Source organism: Phyllobates terribilis, unplaced genomic scaffold, assembly GCF_046119375.1.
Source record: "Phyllobates terribilis strain yellow unplaced genomic scaffold, ASM4611937v1 Scaffold_5__5_contigs__length_657084704, whole genome shotgun sequence".
In the NCBI taxonomy this organism is placed as follows: Eukaryota; Metazoa; Chordata; class Amphibia; order Anura; family Dendrobatidae; genus Phyllobates; species Phyllobates terribilis.
Genome location: NW_027362765.1, coordinates 533407713 through 533428283, shown reverse-complemented (window position 1 = coordinate 533428283; position 20571 = coordinate 533407713).

The window sequence follows — 20571 nt, the reverse complement described above, 5'->3', positions numbered from 1 at the left end:
CTGTTTAATCCCTCTCCCCCACCCTCCCATGCCTGCCTCCTTGGTGCTCCCAACCGTCTGGACCTTGGAGATGTTATCACTTCCGCATACGACTCCTCCTCTACTTCCTCCACCTCCTCTTGTCCGACCACCTGACTCTGAATTCTGTTTAATGTGTGCTCCAGCATGTAAATCACCGGAATAGTTATGCTGATAATGGCATCGTCGTCAGCACTAAACATCTTCGTCGCCATTTCAAAACTGTGCAGAAAGGTGTGTGGCGACCCTGAGGGTGCAGTCACCACAGAGTTACTGCATCTCACCCAGAGGTGTGGTATCTCACCCTCAGGTAAGGAAGGCGTATGGCTCGGGACCCTAACACCTGCATCCAACACATACCTGCAGTGGGGTTAGGGCGAGATTGCTCCTAAGGGAGAGCACAGTCCCAGGTCCCTAGCTGGTGGGAGGATCCTATGTAGTGGGTGCTTAGGGGAGCAGCTTAGGGGAGCACATGACAGGGAGAGTATAAATAGGAAGCCATCTTAGAAAGAGCAAGCCAGTCAGAGGAGGAAAAGTGACAGGAGCAGAGGCTCGGCATGAGCTCTGCTCCGGAGGCGGGCCTAGCCTGGGAGGCCCAGGACTGAAGGAGAGAAGAGAGGAGTGGGAGCAGTAAGGCTCCAGGAACCGAAGGGACCCTAGGGCTACGGGCCGTGCAGAAGGCCACCTGTACTCCCGCTGCTACCAGGAGGTAGAGGGGTCAGGCCAGATAAGGGGAACCGGTCCCTCAACTAGAGGAGAAACAGCAAGGCTCAACTAGAAACCGGAGGCTGCAGCATTTCATGTACTGCAGGCAAAAGTCCACACCAGTCTCACTAAGAAGGTAGCCACATAGGACCCAGGGGACGGAACACAAGTCGCCCGCCAAGGCCCGAGGATACCGGATAGAAGTGTCACTGGGTGTGAGGTGCAGGGTGAAGGCCAGAGAAAGGACACACAGAAGGGGGTCCTGCTAAGTACTCCGGAGCTATCTGGGGGTGGACTGAGCCCCTCACTGAGTACGCACAGCACGACGGGTGAGATAGCTCTGGTACCTGTAATCTGGACTGCAACAACTGTGAGTAAAGATCTTGGGACTGCATCACACGGACTCTGTGTTCATTACTGACTCCCTGCACTACAACCACCATCATCCACCCACACTGCCCTGAAGCTACACTCTTCCTGTGGTGAGTAATAATACCATTGCAGCAAAACCACCAGCTTCAGAGGACTGTTCCGCAGCGGCGGCCCCTTTGGCCGCACTCCACAGGTGGCGTAGTCGGACATTATAAAATCCATATATACAAATTACTGTTGGATTGACCGCCCTGGGTCACGGACCGGGTCACCGCCACAGTGACTACAACCGCCAGCGTCTACCGGCCCGGCTCCGGGTACCCCACGGCCCAGGGGGCGCGTCAACTTCATAGGTCCCTGATCTGAGACCACTCCTGCTGTGTGATTTGCCCCACCTCTGGATCTCGTTGGCCCAGGCTATACATCAGAAACTATTGCACCAGGGCTTGTCGGTGCTGCCACAGTCGCTGCAACATGTGCAGAGTTGAATTCCACCGTGTCGGCACATCGCATTTCAGCCGGTGAACTGGCAGGCCCAACGACTTCTGTAGAGATGTAAGTCGTTGAGCTGCGGGATGCGAACGTCGGAAGTGAGCACACAGCGACCGTGCCCTCTGCAGAAGGCCATCTAGTCCGGGATAGTGGGCTAAAAATTTATGGACAACCAGGTTCAACACGTGAGCCATACAAGGCACGTGTGTAACATTGCCCCGGCGAAGGGCCGCACCCAGGTTTGCAGCATTGTCGCACACGGCCTTCCCTGGTTGCAGGTCCAGTGGAGACAACCATTCATGAAACTGGGTCTCCAGAGCTGACCACAAGTCCTCAGCTGTGTGACTCACATTTCCCAGACATTTCAAAGTAAACACTGATGCCGTTGAGCCCTGCTGCCAGCATAGTAAGGAGGTGCGCAGTTAGAAAGCAGGTGGCATTACCAGACAGGCTTTGGGTGCAGGTGGAGGACCGAGAGGAGGTTGAGGATGCAGAAGCAGTGGAGGAACTTCTAGATAAAGAGGATTGATGTACAACTCGCGGGGACCCAGTGCCCTGTCAGCAACATGTAACGCCCCTGTCCATGCCTACTCGTCCAAGTGTCTGTGGTGAAATGCACCCTGTCACACACAGAGTTTCTCAAAGAAGCGGTGATGTTGTGTGCGACATGCTGGTGGAGCGCAGGCACACCTTTCTTTGAGAAATAGTGCCGACTGGGCATCTGGTACTGGGGCACTGCGACGGACATAAGGTCTCAAAAATCCACCGTGTCCTCCAGGCGGAAAGGCAGCATTTCTGTAGCCAACAGCTTGCAGATGGTGAAATTCAACCTCTTAGCTTTCTCATGGCTAGGAGGAAATGGTCTTTTACTTGTCCACATCTGAGGGACCGAGGGCTGGCTGTTGTGCTTTGCCGGGGTTGAGTAGGGTGTCCCTGGCAAACTGCCGGTCTGTGAGGAAGATGCAGGCGGACATGTTAGGTTGCCTTGATCCAAAGGTGGTGCTCTCGATGTCAGAGAGCTCTCAACACCAGCAGGTGTTTCCACTTCCCAATGAACTGACGACCTGCCAATCACACTGGCTGTTGCAGGTAAAGAGGTGGCAGGTCTGCGTCCAAAAACATGTGTGACTGCTGTCCCCCCAGTCACAGAGGATGAAGAGGCCGCGGATGCACAAGATGGGGCAGACGGGGGTTGGCCCAGCCTGCTAGGCCGCATTGTAGCACAGTGAGCTTCCCACTGCAACTTATGCTTCATATCCATGTGACGGTACATGCATGAAGTACTCAAACTATGGATTTTTTGGCCTCTACTTAGCTTTTGGTGACAAATATTACAGATAACACGAGTTGGGTCATCCTTATCGATCTGAATAAATGCCCAGGTTATGCAAGGCTTAGAGCCCATGCGACCTGAAGAGCCACTACGACTTGTGGTCAGAGGCGGAGTTGTGGTTGAGGATGCAGTTGTTGACGTGCTTCCAGTACTCCGTCTCTGTCCAGGAAGGCGCAACCTAACCTCGTCGTCAATAGCATCTGTGACGCCCCGCTGCGCTTGGTATCACAGATCCTAGAAGAGTGTATTGATGGAATCCTCCACAAGAGGCCCCCATAAACATTCACACATCTCCACCTTCCACCTCAGACCAGCAGAGGGAGCCCGTTAGGGATATAAATAGGGAAGGTGGAGCTAGGCAGTTCAGTTCCTCTGAAGAGTTCCTGCAGTAGAGAAGCCTAAGAGAGGTCAGTCTGCAGTGGAGCTCAGTCTAGTCTAGAGAACTCAGTTAATAGTTCAGCAGTGGAGCACGAGGCTCCTGCTAGCTAGATTCAGGGAGCCCAGATAGAGCTTAAGGTGTGCCGGCGTGATAAGATCGGTGAAGCGCGGCAAGCTCCCGTTAGTGTGTATAGCCTATTGAGGGCCCGAGTAGGCCGAAGGCGAGTGGCGAGTTAGTACATAAGGGGCAGAGGAGCTTAACCAGCTCACCCCGAAGCATTTACCGGACACCGGATCCGAGCTTACCGGGATCTCTATGACCCAGTAAGGCATAACCGGAATCCCTGGAGAACTACAAGTCCCAGGATCGCTAAGGTGCTGATACGTAACAGAGCCAGGAGACGCTTAGGCCCCGCATACTGGGAGCGTGAACTTCAAGAGAAGGCCCTACCACAAGGTCAGCCAGCGCAGGACAGAGACAAAGTTAGGCCTAGCTCCAGGCAGGTCAGAAACTTACTGCGCAGAGGCAAGAAACAGGAGGCCCTACACCCGCTCATTGGGGAGGATCCTGATATGCACCCTTCACCCTACAGTGCTCCAGGATGTGCCTGAATTTCCTCCAGTAAAAGGTACTGAAGTGACTACCGTGTCCGTTTCCGTTCTTGCTCTGACCCAGCTGGGTCTCGCCTGTCCTGCATTCCCCCTGCATACGCTGCCCTGAGACCTAGCTCCACCTGTGGGGAGCTATACCATCGAGCTGCCTTATCACGGGCCTCAGTGGACTGCTGCAGCGCTGGTGCTTCTCACCAGATACCACAGGTGGTGTCACAAACTCTTATAAAATTAACAATTATCCACCCTTTTAAAGAGTGACCCCAGGGTACGGGCCAGGGAGCCGACCACCGCGACATCCCAAAGGCCAGGCAAAGGCCCGGGTGACCTCATCGACTGGCTGACTGTGGGTTGACAGTAAGTGGGATCTCCAACCTTGTCATCATCACCCTGTGTGTTATCACACCCGTCGTCCTCAAAGCCAACCTCTTCCTGCCCTGACCGAAAAGTCAAGTTGTCGCTCCAATCAGGTATTTGAGTCTCATCATCGTCTTCATCATTGTCTCCACCAACAGGAGTTACAGTTTGGGAACGAGGGTCTACATTATGCTCAGAACCTTCTTCATCTGGTCCTGGATCCGACTTATAAAGATTCTGGGCATCAGTGCAGATCATTTCCTCGTCTGGATTAACAGAAGCTCTGGAGCAGACCTCCGTTTCCCAGGCTATAGTATGAGTAAACAGCTGTGCAGACTCAACCATCTGTGTTACCCCATACTCAGACGGGCAGCTGGAGACTTGGGAGCTGTGAGGAAGCAAGTGCGATTGGGGTGACACCTCTGAGGACTGGAGTATTTGTGATGTTGAAGTTGAGGTGGAGGAGAGCCCACTTGAAGGAGCACTTGATATCCGCTGAAGCACCTGCTGTTTTTGTGCCTCATCTGGAATTTGTAGTGATGGGCGTGTCCGTAACAAAGGGATCGTATCGCATTGTCCACGAAAAGAAGTCGACATGTTAGTTTGGCTGGAAGATGGTCTTTCTTCTGCAGATGTTACTCCCCCCCCACCGCGGGGGGCTCGACCCACCAGCGGACAGGCACCAGTATTAGGAGAGGGGGGCTGGCCGTCAGGGTCCACCGCGGCTCTGGCACAAACCCGGCGACACGGAGGTGGCACGGGCAGGAACGGACTGGCCGTGTCGGCTTCTCACTTTTTGGATTTTAGAAGGGCATGACATGCCTATATCTGTGTCTCCCCCTCCTTTTACTCCTCCACCTCTTTTATTTTCGCATGACTATATGTACTTGTCACTTTTCCATGTGTTAGTTATGTCTTCTGAGCAGTTTGTCAGCTTTTGGACACCTTTGAAGGTGTTTTCTATGTGTTTCTATGTGTTTTTGTTTGCCTGCCATTGGTTTTAACGGTGTTCGAAGGTGTTCGACGAACAGTTCGGCGAACAGTTCGGCGAACACACGGGTGTTCGACGAACCGAACTCGAACACTACGGGGGTGGCTCAACACTACTGTTTAGCACACAAACTACAGGGGTGTTTTACTTTTAATATCTGACACTCTGATTGTCATCCTGATGTGGTAAGAGTTTCAGACACGCTGTATATTTGCATGGTAAATTACATAGCCAAAGTAAATTGGGAGTTTGCAGCCAGTACTTGGGTGGATAGAAATAAAAATTTACAATAAAGACATTCTATCATTTAGACGCCTTTAAGAAATTATGCAAATACAAAGTCACTTGGAAATAGATATGTAGTAAATTATTGCCTCCCAATTTACTTTGGCTATGTAATTTACCATGCAAATAGACAGAGTGTCTGAAACTCTTAACACATCAGGATGACAATCAGAGTGTCAGATATTAAAAGTAAAACACCCCTGTAGTTTGTGTGCTAAATAGTCATAATTAAAAAAAAAAAAATAATAATAATAATTGTATTCCTATCAGGATTTGAACTCTGACACTGCAGCTTCAGAGACTAAAGCCTTAGCATTGCGCTATCCAGTCAAATGATAGTAGCTGGCAGCTTTTCTTGTCTTATGAGATCAACCATGAAAATACTCAGGGTGACTAAAAGTCATTATGATTCTGATTCTGATGTTTGAAGAAAGTCACACATCAGACTCACACATCAGAATCAAACATCAATTGAATTTGGCTTGCTTGCAGTCTGTGCATACGTCCCAATGAGTTTTAGACAAGTTTGCACTGAAAATCTTATAACCAAATAGAAGTGCAAGGATTTTACAACTAAGTGGTTAGTGGTTAGTGACTTTGAGACACAGAATTTTGGGTTCGAGTCCCATCAGCGAACAGTTACTTTTTTTATTATTATTATCATTATAGTTGTAAAAGTCACTCGTTTGAATCACTCGTCAGAATCACTCGTCAAAATCATTCTTCAGAATCATTCGTCAGAATCACTCGTCAGAATCATTCGTCAGAATCACTCGTCAAAATCACTCGTCAGAATCACTCATCAAAATCATTCGTCAGAAACATTCGTCAGAGTCACTCGTCAAAATCACTCGTCAGAATCACTCGTCAGAATCACTCGTCAGAATCACTCGTCAAAATCACTCATCTGAATCATTTGTCAAAATCATTCATAGGAATCATTTGTCAGAATCACTCGTCAAAATCATTGGTCAAAATCATTTGTCAGAATCACTCGTCAGAATCATTCGTCAGAATCACTCGTCAAAATCTCTCTTCAGAAACACTTGTCAAAATCATTCGTCAGAAACATTCGTCAGAATCACTCGTCAAAATCACTCGTCAGAATCACTCGTCAGAATCACTCATCAAAATCACTCATCAGAATGACTCGTCAAAATCATTCATCAGAATCATTCGTCAGAATCACTCGTCAGAATCACTCATCAAGATCACTCGTCAAAATCATTCATCAGAATCACTCGTCAGAATCACTCGTCAAAATCACTCATCAGTAGTGTTGAGCGATACCTTCCGATATCAGGAAATATCGTATCGGACTGGATCAGACAGATACCCAAAAAGTATCGGATATCGCCGGTTCCGATACCGGAAACCAATGCAAGTCAATGGGACACAAATATCGGAATGAAAATAAACCCTTTCTTTCCTTGTAGGTTAATTCTACATGAAGTAAAACAACTAAGAATAATGTAGAATGTATTACGCGAAAAGCCGGCAATTCATCAGCGGCATACACCGGTACCTGACAATTTACAACAGAAAGAATAGAGCTTCACACATAGATTAGATAGATAGAAACATGTCAGTCACATATATATGAAGTACAGTGACAGTGTTGCTCACTGTACTTGTCATTTAGTGTAAAGGATTTATTTAAAAAAATAATAGTGCTTTCATGCACCGTCTCTTTAAAAAAGCCGGCCGGCAATTCAGCAGCGGTACCCGACAATTTACAACAGAAAGAATAGAGCATCACACATAGATTAGAAAGATAGAAACATGTCAGTCACATATATATGAAGTACAGTGACAGTGTTGATTACTGTACTTGTCATTTAGTGTAAAGGATTTATAAAAAAAAAAAATAGTGTTTTCATGCACCGTCTCTTTAAAAAAGCCGGCCGGCAATTCAGCAGCGGTACCCGACAATTTAGAATAGAAGGAATAGAGAATCACACAAAGATTAGATAGATAGAAACATGTCAGTCACATATATATGAAATACAGTGACAGTGTTGATTACTGTACTTGTCATTTAGTGTTAAAATAAAGGATTTACTTAAAAAAAAATTGGCGTAGGGTTCCCCGTAATTTTAGGCTCTAGCGGAGGTTAAGCAGACAGCTGGGGCAGATGTTTGAAGCCTGGGAAGGGGGTAATACCCACGGAGCTTCCCAGGCTACTAATATCAGCCCCCAGCGGAATACCTAGCCTTTACTAGCTATTAAAATGGGGGACCCCCCCCCAAAAAATGACGTGGGGTCCCCCCTAATTTAATAGCTAGCAAAGGCTAGGCAGACAGCTGGGGGCTGATATTAATAGCCCAGGAAGGGTGCCATGAATATTGGCCCCCTCCCAGGCTAGAAACACCAGCCGTCAGCCGCCCCAGAAATGGCGCATCCATAGGATGCGCCAATTCTGGCACTTAGCCTCGCTCTTCCCACTGCCCTGTAGCGGTGGCAGTGGGGTAATAGGGCTGGGGTTGATGTCAGCTTATAATCAAGCCCAGGTTAGTAATAGAGAGGCGTCTATAAGACACCCCCATTACTAACCCCATAGTCAAAGTTAAAAAAAAACACAAACACCCAGAATAAAGTCCTTTAATTGAACTAAACACACAATTCTTTATTGTTCTGAATTAAACCATACTTACCGTCACGCCCATTCCAGCTGAAGCCAACGATCTCCTGCAATAAAAGAAAAATAATAAAGCAACCTCATCCTTACCTTTCCATGGTTCCCACGACAGCTTCAGCTCTGCTACATCGAGATGACAGGCTGGACCGCAGCAGAACGCTACCATCCAGCCTGTCATCCCGCAGACACTGAGAAGCGCAGGCATGCTTGCGCTCCTCAGTGTCTCGCTGTGACGGCATAAAGATGAGCCGAGGTCATGTCCAATGAACTCAGCTCACCTCATGCACGTCACTGCCAGCGTGGGAAAATTCTCCTGCACTCCGCGCTTCAGCGTGAGAATTTTCCCACGCTGTCAGTGACGTGCAGGAGATCGTTGGCTTCAGCTGGAATGGGCGTGACGGTAAGTATGGTTTAATTTAGAACAATAAAGAATTGTGTGTTTATTTCAATTAAAGGACTTTTTTCTGGGTGTTGTGTTTTTTTTAAATACTTTACTAGAAATCCATGGTGGTCATGTCTAATATTGGCGTGACCCCATGAATTTCGGGCTTAGGGCCAGCTGATAATGCCAAGCTGGCCCTAACCCCTTTATTACCCAGTGAGCCACCGCACCAGGGCCCTGGATGAGTTGGGTACAGCGCCAGAAGATGGCGCTTCTATGAACGCGCCATTTTCCGGGGTGGCTGCGGGCTGCAATTTGCAGCGCGGGTGGCCCAGAAAGCTTGGGCCTCCCAGCGCTGCGAATTCCAGCCCCCAGCTGCCTAGTTGTACCTGGCTGGACACAAAAACAGGGCGAAGCCCCACGTCAATTTTTTTTAATTATTTCACAAAATAATTTTAAAAAAAAGGGCTTCCCTATATTGTTGTGTCCGGCCAGGTACAAATAGGCAGCTGGTGGTTGGGGGCAGCCCGTTCCTGCCTGCTGTACCTGGCTGGACACAAATATAGTGCGAAGCCCCACGTCAATTTTTTTTAAATGATTTCATGAAATAATTTTAAAAAAAGGGCTTCCCTATATTGTTGTGTCCGGCCAGGTACAAATAGGCAGCTGGTGGTTGGGGGCAGCCCGTTCCTGCCTGCTGTACCTGGCTGGACACAAATATAGTGCGAAGCCCCACGTCAATTTTTTTTTAATTATTTCATGAAATAATTAAAAAAAAAAGGGCTTCCCTATATTGTTGTGTCCGGCCAGGCACAAATAGGCAGCTGGGAGTTGGGGGCAGCCCGTTCCTGCCTGCTGTACCTGGCTGGCATACAAAAATATGGCAAAGCCCACGTCAAAATTTTTGGGAAAAATTAATTAAAAAATAAATAATAATTTAGGGACTGCATCTTTATTAACCCCTCAAGTGTCATTTAGTGTTAAAATAAAGGATTTATTAAAAATAAAATTGGCGTAGGGTTCCCCGTAATTTTAGGCTCTAGCGGAGGTTAAGCAGACAGCTGGGGCAGATGTTTGAAGCCTGGGAAGGGGGTAATACCCACGGAGCTTCCCAGGCTACTAATATCAGCCCCCAGCGGAATACCTAGCCTTTACTAACTATTAAAATGGGGGACCCCCCCCAAAAAATGACGTGGGGTCCCCCCTAATTTAATAGCTAGCAAAGGCTAGGCAGACAGCTGGGGGCTGATATTAATAGCCCAGGAAGGGTGCCATGAATATTGGCCCCCTCCCAGGCTAGAAACACCAGCCGTCAACCGCCCCAGAAATGGCGCATCCATAGGATGCGCCAATTCTGGCACTTAGCCTCGCTCTTCCACGCTGCCCTGGTGCGGTGGCAGGGGGTAATAGTGGTGGGGTTCATGTCAGCGCCAGCTGCCATGAAGCCCAGGTTAGTAATGATGGGCGTCTATAAGACACTCCCATTACTAACCTACAAAGTGTTAAAAATAAAAAACACACACTACACCCAGAAAAAAATAATTTATTTGAAATAAAACACACCATTTTATTTAATTCTTAGTTTACTAAAAAAAAATAGTTACCTGTCCACGTTCCTGCGCTGATCTCCCATGCACAGCTGTCACATCTGGAGATGTGACAGCTGTCATTGCTGCTGTAAGCTCACACTGCCGGGAACACGTCCGCTCACACTGCCGGGAGCCATTGACTGAGGTCACCAGAGTGCATTCAGTCAGCGCAGCTCCGGAGACCTCCTTTACGGCACTGCTGTACCGTGGGAATTTCTCACGGTACAGCGGGGCCGTAAAGCAGCTAACCGGAGCAGCGCTGCCTGAACTCCGGCGAACCCGCTTATGCAATGACGGGCCCATCATTCTAGCGGCGGCAGCGGTTCAGAGCGGTCACATTCTATGTGGCTGCTCTAAACTGGGGATCATCGTGGGACACTCGTGGACTACTACGGAGGGGTAAGGATAAGGTTGTGGTTTATTATTTTATATTTTATTACAGGAGATCGATGGCTTCGGGGAATTAGGTGTCTAGGTGAGTATAGGTGTAGTTTTTTATTTTTTACTTTATTTTAGGTGGCGATCGGCGGGGACAGGTAATGTATAAACTAATTTATTGTAGGTAACCACTGGCCACCAATGACATGTATTTAAAATTTATTGGGGACCATGGGGCAGTTTAAATAGCAGGATCAGGCTGATGGGAACTACTGCTCCCATCGAGCTGATCCTGCTGGCACGAGTGGACGGGGGACAGACATAGGCCGATGGGAGTAGTAGTGTCACATCGACCTATGTTTGCCTGCACGCAGACACCGGCAGACATCGCACAGACATCGCACAGACACAGCGCACACCCGCACACACCCGCAGACATCGCACAGACACCGCGCACACCCGCACACATCGCACAGACACCCACACACACTAATCATGACAGGTCTGGGAGGTGAGGCTGACTTGTGCGACCGTGGGAAAGTTCATGTGAGTTCATGCAATGCAGTCAAGCATGAACTCACATGAACCCTCCGAGGGCACCGTGGCTACTTCAAATGAACAGCTGATCGGCATCACCTGATAACTCATTTGTTCATTTGAAATAACTGGCGGGAAAGCGCAGCACAGAACGGGAAAGCCGGCGGTGAAGTCTTTTCACTGCCGGCTTCCCCACCCGGGTCCTTTGCTCCCCGCTCCTTGGTGCTGCGCTCCCCGCCCGGTCCTAACTTACGATCGGGATGGGAGGTGGCGAGGGGAGTGGAGGATCGGGGTGGGAGGCTGCGGGGAAGCAGTATGGGGCTGTGTGATTGTTTAAAAGCCGGCGGCTTTTTACCGCCCGCCGGCTTTTAAACAATCAGGAGAATTCTCTCACGCTGGGATGGCATTCTGATGACAGGCTGGATCGCAGCTGAGCGCTGCCATCCAGCTTGTCATCCTTCAGAGACACTGCAGAGCGCAGGCATTATGGGAACTTCCGATTCCGGTATTCGATATTGTAAAAGCATCGGAATTAAGTATCGGAATTCCGATACCGCGAATATCGGCCGATACCCGATATTTCAGCATCGGAATGCTCAACACTACTCGTCAGAATCATTTGTCAGAATCACTCGTCAAAATCACTCGTCAAAATCATTCGTCAGAATCACTCGTCAGAATCACTCGTCAGAATCATTCGTCAGAATCACTTGTCAGAATCACTCGTCAAAATCACTCGTCAAAATCACTTGTCAGAATCAGTTATCAGACAGGGTATTTAGCCTCAAACTGACATCATTCTGATGTTTGAGTTTGATATCTGATCATGTCCTAAAATGGACACTGTAGTGGTGACACCCGCTGACACTGGTCGTGGACCCTGGGGTTCGCCCCTCAAAGTCGAGTGCTTTGCTGACATGTGCCTGATCATGTCGTGGTGGTCAGGCTGGTAGTTTTGTCACCCCTGCTGATGCTGGCCTGGCAGGTGGTACAAATGGCCTTTTTGGGGTTATCAAAATTCCACACTCTGGAAGACCTACCAGTTTTACTGGCAACGTCCCTCGTGTTGGTGTTACGGGGAACGGTTGCCCGCCTTCTGTCTGCGGCCACCACACTGCTTCTTCCTGCCTGTTGGGGTACTTTGCTTCCCTCCCTCTGTGTGCTGCTGGCCTCGCTCTGCGTGTCCTCCTGCCACGTTGGGTCAGTTACTAGATCATCCACCACCTCCTCCTCTTCCGCACCACGGTCCTCCTCCTCACTTCGTGGCAATTGTGTCTCGTCATCGTCCACCTCTTGTGACAAATTGCCCGTGTCACCTTCCTGTGGCCGTGGCTGTTCAAATATTTGGCCATCGCTACATGGGATCTCCTCTTCCACCACTTCAACTGGAGCAGGCGAGGGGCCCAAATATGGAAATGGACCAGTGAACAGCTCTTCAGAGTGTCCAACTGTGGGATCAGTTGTTGTCTGACAACACTCGGCATGGTGGGAGGAAGGAGCATCAGGGTGAGGAGGAGTATGCGGTTGAGACTCACGGCTACTAACACTTGACCTTGTGGAAGACAGACCGGAGGTGGTGGTGCCCTATTGACTGGAAGTATTATCTGCTATCCAATTAATAACCTGTTCACACTGATCAGTTCGCAATAGTGGTGTTGTTGTGTGCTTCCCTAGTAATTCGGTCAAGAACTGGGAGCGAGAAGATGTGGCTATTGGTTGTGATACATTTTCACCTTGGCCATGGCCCCGTCCTCTGCACGCACCATCACCAGAACGTCCAGTTCCATGTCCCTTGCCACTCGCCTTGCCCATTGTAAATGAAGTAAAATAGCTTACACTCGCACTATCAATGGCAAAAGGGTAATAAAAAGGAGATTAGAACCGTGGAAGAGTAAAACCACAGTTCTATTTCTCTGGCCTACACCAGAATATTTTAAAAATATATATTTGTGTTTGAACAGTCAGCGAGACACTCAAACTATTTTTTTAATGTAAAAAAGGCAAAAAGGTGGATTACACCCAGATTTGAACCATGGAAGAGGAAAACCACAGTTTTATTTCTCTGGCCTACACCAGAATCTTTTAAACAGATATATTTGTGTCTGAACAGTCAGCGAGACACTCAAACTGTTTTTTTTTCATGTAAAAAAGGCAAAAAAGGTGGATTACACCCAGATTTGAACTGTGGAAGAGGAAAACCACAGTTCTATTTCTCTGGCCTACACCAGAATCTTTTAAACAGATATATTTGTGTCTGAACAGTCAGTGAGACACTCACACTGTTTTTTTTATGTAAAAAAGGCAAAAAGGTGGATTACACCCAGATTTCAACCGTGGAAGAGGAAAACCACAGCTCTAGTTCTCTGAGGTGTCTAGCTTTTGCTAAAGATACGCCTTTTCTACTAAGGGAATCTTTAATTGACCCAGAGGGATGCTTTATATTTGTGAAGGGCCTCTTAGCAGGATCCTTGGTTATGATTGGTAATTTATTCGCCCCTAACAAGAAGCAGATCAGATGGATATTATCCAAATTAAACAAATTTCGGGCCGTCATTAAAGGCACTCCAATTATTGGAGGGGACCTTAACACTCCTCTGGAGCCTTCTCTGGACTCCTCTTTAAAAATAAGTCATATCTCCTTCAGGCACCTAGCTAACATAAAAAAATCACTACATACACTCTCACTCACTGACATATGGAGATTTTGTCATCCCACTGAGCTAGACTATACTTTTTTCTCTCATGCACATAATTCCTATCATAGGATAGACTATGTTTTCCTACGCAAGTCTCTCCTTTCACCAACCGTTAAATCAGAAATACTTCCTTCGGTTCATTCTGACCATTCAGTAGTCCCGGTTTGCTTTTCGCTCTCTAAACCCCATTCTATCCACCACACATAAAGACTGAACGAATCAATTTTACTGTCTGACGTCAATAAAAAGCCCATCCAAACCACCCTAACCAATTTCTTCTAAATCAACGCAACACCAGAAATCAAATTCTCAACCCTATGGGAAGCTCACAAATCAGTGATCAGAGGCGTCCTACATAAACAACGCAAAAAACATACACAAACCCTTTACAAGGAAATAGCAGACCTAGAAACAACACAAAAGAACTCTGCTACATCAAACTTTGGAAGCACTTACAGCTAAACGCCAACAACTAAAAGACTTATTAAATAAGCAATCTGCTAAACAATACCTTAATTGGAAAAATCGCATGTTTGTACAAGGCAAATTGATGATGTCCTTAACAAAAACTAGGCAAGTCCGAACCTATATCCATACTCTGAAAACCTCCAGCGGCCACTGTACAACAGATCACAACATTATTGCGTCAGAATTCTTAAAATACTATTCAAATCTATATAACCTTTTTCCTGATGAATCTGCTCAAGAAAAGCTAGGAAACGCTTAGACATACAATCCTTCTTAACAAAACTCAAACTACCAAAACTTACTAAGTACCAAAAAGTAGCACTTTCTAGACCATTTGATATAAAGGAGGTTAGGTCTATCCTGTCAAATAGCCCCAAAGGGAAGGCACCGGGCCCTGATGGTCTCTCTATTACATATTATAAGACCTTCTCCTCGATACTTGAACCCCACCTTCTCAATATGTGCAATGGAGTACTCCAGGGTGAATCCTTTCCTCCCCAAATGCTTGAAGCCCACATCTCTCTCATACATAAAGAAAGTAAAGATCCGGAATGTTGTAGTAACTACAGACTGATTTCTTTATTAAACATGGATCTCAAAAGTTATGCTAGCATGCTGGCAAAACATATAGCGGAATTTTTGCCAAAATTGATATCACCAGATCAAACTGGTTTTATTAAGGGAAGGGAGGGTAAGGACAATGCCTGGTGAGTTCTCCACTTGCTGCAGTACTCTATCCACCATAAACATCCACTAGTGCTCTTAGGCACTGATGCGGAGAAAGCTTTTGACAGGGTAGACTGGATCTTCTTACAAGAGACACGTAATAGCTTTAATTTTCCTCCTGCTGTGACATCGGCAATATTCCAAATGTACTCTCATCCCTCAGCAAAAATTAAAATCAACAATTCCCTCTCTAACCCTTTCACCATTCATAATGGAACAAGGCAAGGCTGCCCCCTTTCACCACTTTTATTTATTATGGTGATGGAATCCTTGATTAAATCCATTAATTTATGTGAGGACATAGTGGGGGTCAATATCGATGGCATCCACCATAAACCCATGGCCTTCACTGATGACCTTCTCATCTCAATGACACAACCCCACAAAGGGATCCCGGCCCTTATGCAGATTCTAGATAAATATGGTTCCGTCTCCAGCTTCAAAATAAATCTTTCCAAATCTGAAGCACTGGAAAAAAACATACCAATACACACCATAAACTGCTTTAAAACCCAATTTCTGTTCAGATGGCCAGAAAGTCACATCACTTATTTGGGCATCAAGATTAGTGCATCTTATAAAGACTTATTTAAACTTAACTATAAACCTCTTCTTGCTACAGTCCCAGACCACATCAAGAAATGGAGGGCTCCCTATATCTCTCTTGGTTTGGTAGAAAAAAACTAATTAAAAGCGTTCTTTTACCCAAATTCATTTACCTTTTTCAAATGCTTCCCATTTCTCTGTCCAAAACATACTTATCCAAAATTAACTGACTCTTTTTTAATTACATTTGTAACAAATGTAGCACCCTGAGGATTCGGCTGCTACAGGGGTATTGCACCTCAAGCCAGAGGTGTGATATTCCACTCCCGGGTAAGGATGGAGTGTGGAACTGAGCTCAGTAGGCTGCATGCACTACATACATCCCATTTCCGGGGGACAGAACTACGGTACTCCCACCAGTATATGTGCAGGTACGACAGCGTCTGTCCCTGGCTGGAGTGGGAGGGGGGTGGAACATCCCAGTAGTGTAGGGGCAGATAGGGGGAGCAGTCTGGGTAATGCTAGGAGCTCATTGGGTGCTGGTCACCTGAGCTCACACATAGAGGGAGTATATAAGGTGGGAACCATCTTAGATCAGGGTCAGACAGGCAGACAGTTACCAGTCAGTCTGTTGTAGAGGGTCAAGCAGTCCTGAAAGAAGAGAGAGAGGAGAAGAAAAGGACCCAGAGGGGAAGAAGAGGGAACCCCAAGAGCCCAAATACAACCAGAAGGGTGAAGGGTTGGCACAAGGGTACGGGATCCCAAGCTGGTGGAGGGCACTAATCCTCAGCCAGAGACCGGAGGTTGTGGGCAGGATCTGCCACGACCCCCCACTAAATCCACTGCGAAGGCACACCAAGTATAGGGTCAGGGAACCCAGAGACAAGGGTTTTACCAACAAGAGGCCCGAGGGAGCCGTACATAAGTGGATCCCTGGTGGGGAAGGCCAGAGAAAAGGAACGTCAGAGAGGGAGCTCAGGATCACGCTCCAGAATTACCTGGGGGTTGGCCGAGTCCAGGACCTGGTGGACGCAGCACGGCTCGGGCGGTCACTCAAGGCCGGAGTGACCAGCACAACAGCAGTAAGTAAAAACCCTGAACTGCACAGCCCGACTCTGAGTCTTATTACCACCCTCACTGCACCACCACAACCACCACCCTCTACAACTGACCCCCTGAGGCTATACCCCTCCCGTTGGGGGTTATACTACCAGAAGCTGCACACACACCACCAGCCTCAGCGGACCCTGCTGCAGCGGCGGCCGTATTGACCGCAAATCAACGGGTGGCGTAGTCGACACTAAAGAACATCCAGCAACATCTGTAGGACTGCCACACACTGAGCTTGACACCCTGGGCACGGACCGGGTCACCGCCACTCGGAGACTACAACCCCCATCTGATCCGGCTCCGGGTATCCCCCAAACAACACTGGCCCAGGGGGCGCGTCAACTTTGGCGTAGTCGGCAGGATTACGTGCCCGCAACAACCGGGTACTGCGTCCCTGAAGAAAAGTTCACCGTTACCTCAAAAAGAAGTCTCCCGCCGGTTCCGGAGGGTCCCCGCCAACGGACGCCATCACAGGTCGTTTCCCGCCGGTTGTCCGCCATTTGCAGCTTTTTCCCGCCATTTCCATCGATTTCCCGCTTTGGAAGAGCGGACGCCATTATGGGCGTGCCAGAGGGTGGCAAAAGGCCACCTCCCATCGTGGGCCAGGTCGAAGAATGGCGCCAAAAGCGGAAACCGCGCCCACCAACAGAGACTGTGATGCTGGAAGTGTCCATCAGCGTGAGAGCACTGCCCCTGGAACTGACAATCACAAAGTTGCCCCGGGACCACCCTCAATGTGGGCGGAGACGGAACAAAAGAGAGAAGATGGGTGCAGCCTGGAGGAGTCTGGAGAGAGCGCACCTGGAGACAAGAAGTCTGGAGAGGAGTCCAGAGAAAGCGTACCCGGAGATGGAGGGAGAGACAGGCAGCACCGACCCAGTGGTCAGGAGCCTGCTGCAAGCAACAACCCCACTAGGCTTAGTGGAGATCCTAGCACAGCTCCTCCGAGACCGGGAGTGTGCACAGACCGCGCTGGAGGGCCTCGCACGGAGGATGACCCAGGTGCAGCAAGACACGCTGACGGAGTGGAGCCGTGAGATGGCCCAGCAGACCGGAACCCGTCAGCGGAGCACGCCACCCGAGACGAGGAGACAGACCGCCTCTGAGGATGGTGCAGGAGGAGTGAAGGCCGGAGACGGCGCCGAGAAGGGAGCTGGACAACTGGAGGCAGGTAAAGGGGACGTCACTACCCCGAGCCGAGAAACCGAGTACCTGTCCCAGCTCCCCGTCGCAGAGCCCGAAATTCCCCCTGCCGTGCCCGTCGCTGCATCGTCACCGTGCCAGACTAAGCCTCAAGTAGAAGCCGCGGCCGCGACCCCTGTGACGTCACACGCCTCGACCCTGAGCGCGACGAAACAGGAAATACCATCGGCCTGGTCGCAAGGTCTAGTACCTCCGGGCGCCGCAATTCCAACAGCGCCCCCTACCTCCGCGGAGCCACCGGCCTGGTCGCAGGGCCGAGTACCCCCGGGCGCCGCCGTCCTTACGGTGCCCTTTACCTTTAGGGTGCCCCAAGCCTGGTCGCAAGGCCTGGTCAACCCGGGCGCCGCTACCATCAACGCGCCCTCAACATCTCGAGTGCCGCACCTGGGCGAAGATCTATTTGCCCAGCACACGTGCCCGGATGGGCAGCCCTTTGTATGGCCCCAGGAGTACTACCAACTGGAACTCCAAAGAGCAAGGCCCCTGTGCGAGCCCCTGATTCCGGCTCCGAAGCCCGTCAGGAGAACCCCGCTCCCGCTAGAAGAAGCACAATTCGAGTGGGACCCCACCGGAGGAGACCTCATGGGGTTCACTCAGGAAACTCGGGCAGCCGCAGCGGAGCGTGTGGAGTGCTGCCGCCAGCAGTTGGCAGTCTTCGAGCAAGAACGGAGAGAGAGGCGGGTCCGTGAGCAGCGGCTGCAGGAACAGAGCGCAGGGCAGAAGAGCAGGACCAAGAGAGACCCCCGTGCAGCTCATGGTCCCCGTACCACCGGGACTGTGATTAAATTCAACCTGCAGCATGGGTGGGGCTTCATAAGAGACCATCATACCCCCGGCGACGTCTTTGTAACCCGCAGAGACGTAGAAAGCCATCTGCCGGAGGGACACAGAGGTCGTGACCTGTACGTAGGGGACGAGGTCACGTTCACCCGGCACAAGTGTGCCAAAGGACCCTACGCCCTCCATGTGCATCGCCTGACGGAGGAGGAGCTGCGGTGTGAGGAGGAGCAAGAGGACCCGGACGGGTCTGAAGACAAAGAAGGAGCAGGAGGACGCCGTCGTTAAAGTACGGTAAAGAGACTGTAAATAGTTACCCGTCGGGGTACAGTGAACTGTTGCTGCTTTAAATATAGTCCCCGTTGGGACCAGCAAATTGAACTGTTAACCCGTGTGTCCCTTAATCCCACTGACCGAGGACTGAGAGCGGTCATTCCTTCCTTATACCTGGCCGAGGACTGGGAGCGGCCATTTTCCCCCTGTATATAGTTGCGCTTTCTAAGGCGCCCCCTACTGGTTTTATAAGGAAACCGTTTTTCTACAAGAGACTGTTGCACTTTACCCGGTCACAAGTCGCACCGTGGCCGGAGGAGCAAGAGTGTTAACAAGAATATTGATATGTATATAATGTTTATATGTTATTGTTGTTATGAAAATTTGTATGTTTGATGTTTTTATTCTCTTACAGCCCGAGGACGTGCTGTGATTTACCAGGGGGGAATGTAGCACCCTGAGGATTCGGCTGCTACAGGGGTATTGCACCTCAAGCCAGAGGTGTGATATTCCACTCCCGGGTAAGGATGGAGTGTGGAACTGAGCTCAGTAGGCTGCATGCACTACATACATCCCATTTCCGGGGGACAGAACTACGGTACTCCCACCAGTATATGTGCAGGTACGACAGCGTCTGTCCCTGGCTGGAGTGGGAGGGGGGTGGAACATCCCAGTAGTGTAGGGGCAGATAGGGGGAGCAGTCTGGGTAATGCTAGGAGCTCATTGGGTGCTGGTCACCTGAGCTCACACATAGAGGGAGTATATAAGGTGGGAACCATCTTAGATCAGGGTCAGACAGGCAGACAGTTACCAGTCAGTCTGTTGTAGAGGGTCAAGCAGTCCTGAAAGAAGAGAGAGAGGAGAAGAAAAGGACCCAGAGGGGAAGAAGAGGGAACCCCAAGAGCCCAAATACAACCAGAAGGGTGAAGGGTTGGCACAAGGGTACGGGATCCCAAGCTGGTGGAGGGCACTAATCCTCAGCCAGAGACCGGAGGTTGTGGGCAGGATCTGCCACGACCCCCCACTAAATCCACTGCGAAGGCACACCAAGTATAGGGTCAGGGAACCCAGAGACAAGGGTTTTACCAACAAGAGGCCCGAGGGAGCCGGACATAAGTGGATCCCTGGTGGGGAAGGCCAGAGAAAAGGAACGTCAGAGAGGGAGCTCAGGATCACGCTCCAGAATTACCTGGGGGTTGGCCGAGTCCAGGACCTGGTGGACGCAACATGGCTCGGGCGGTCACTCAAGGCCGGAGTGACCAGCACAACAGCAGTAAGTAAAAACCCTGAACTGCACAGCCCGACTCTGAGTCTTATTACCACCCTCACTGCACCACCACAACCACCACCCTCTACAACTGACCCCCTGAGGCTATACCCCTCCCGTTGGGGGTTATACTACCAGAAGCTGCACACACACCACCAGCCTCAGCGGACCCTGCTGCAGCGGCGGCCGTATTGACCGCAAATCAATGGGTGGCGTAGTCGACACTAAAGAACATCCAGCAACATCTGTAGGACTGCCACACACTGAGCTTGACACCCTGGGCACGGACCGGGTCACCGCCACTCGGAGACTACAACCCCCATCTGATCCGGCTCCGGGTATCCCCCAAACAACACTGGCCCAAGGGGCGCGTCACAAACACCGACCAAGATTGAACTCTCTTTTGTTCTATCAGGGGGGTAAGCTGCTCATACCACC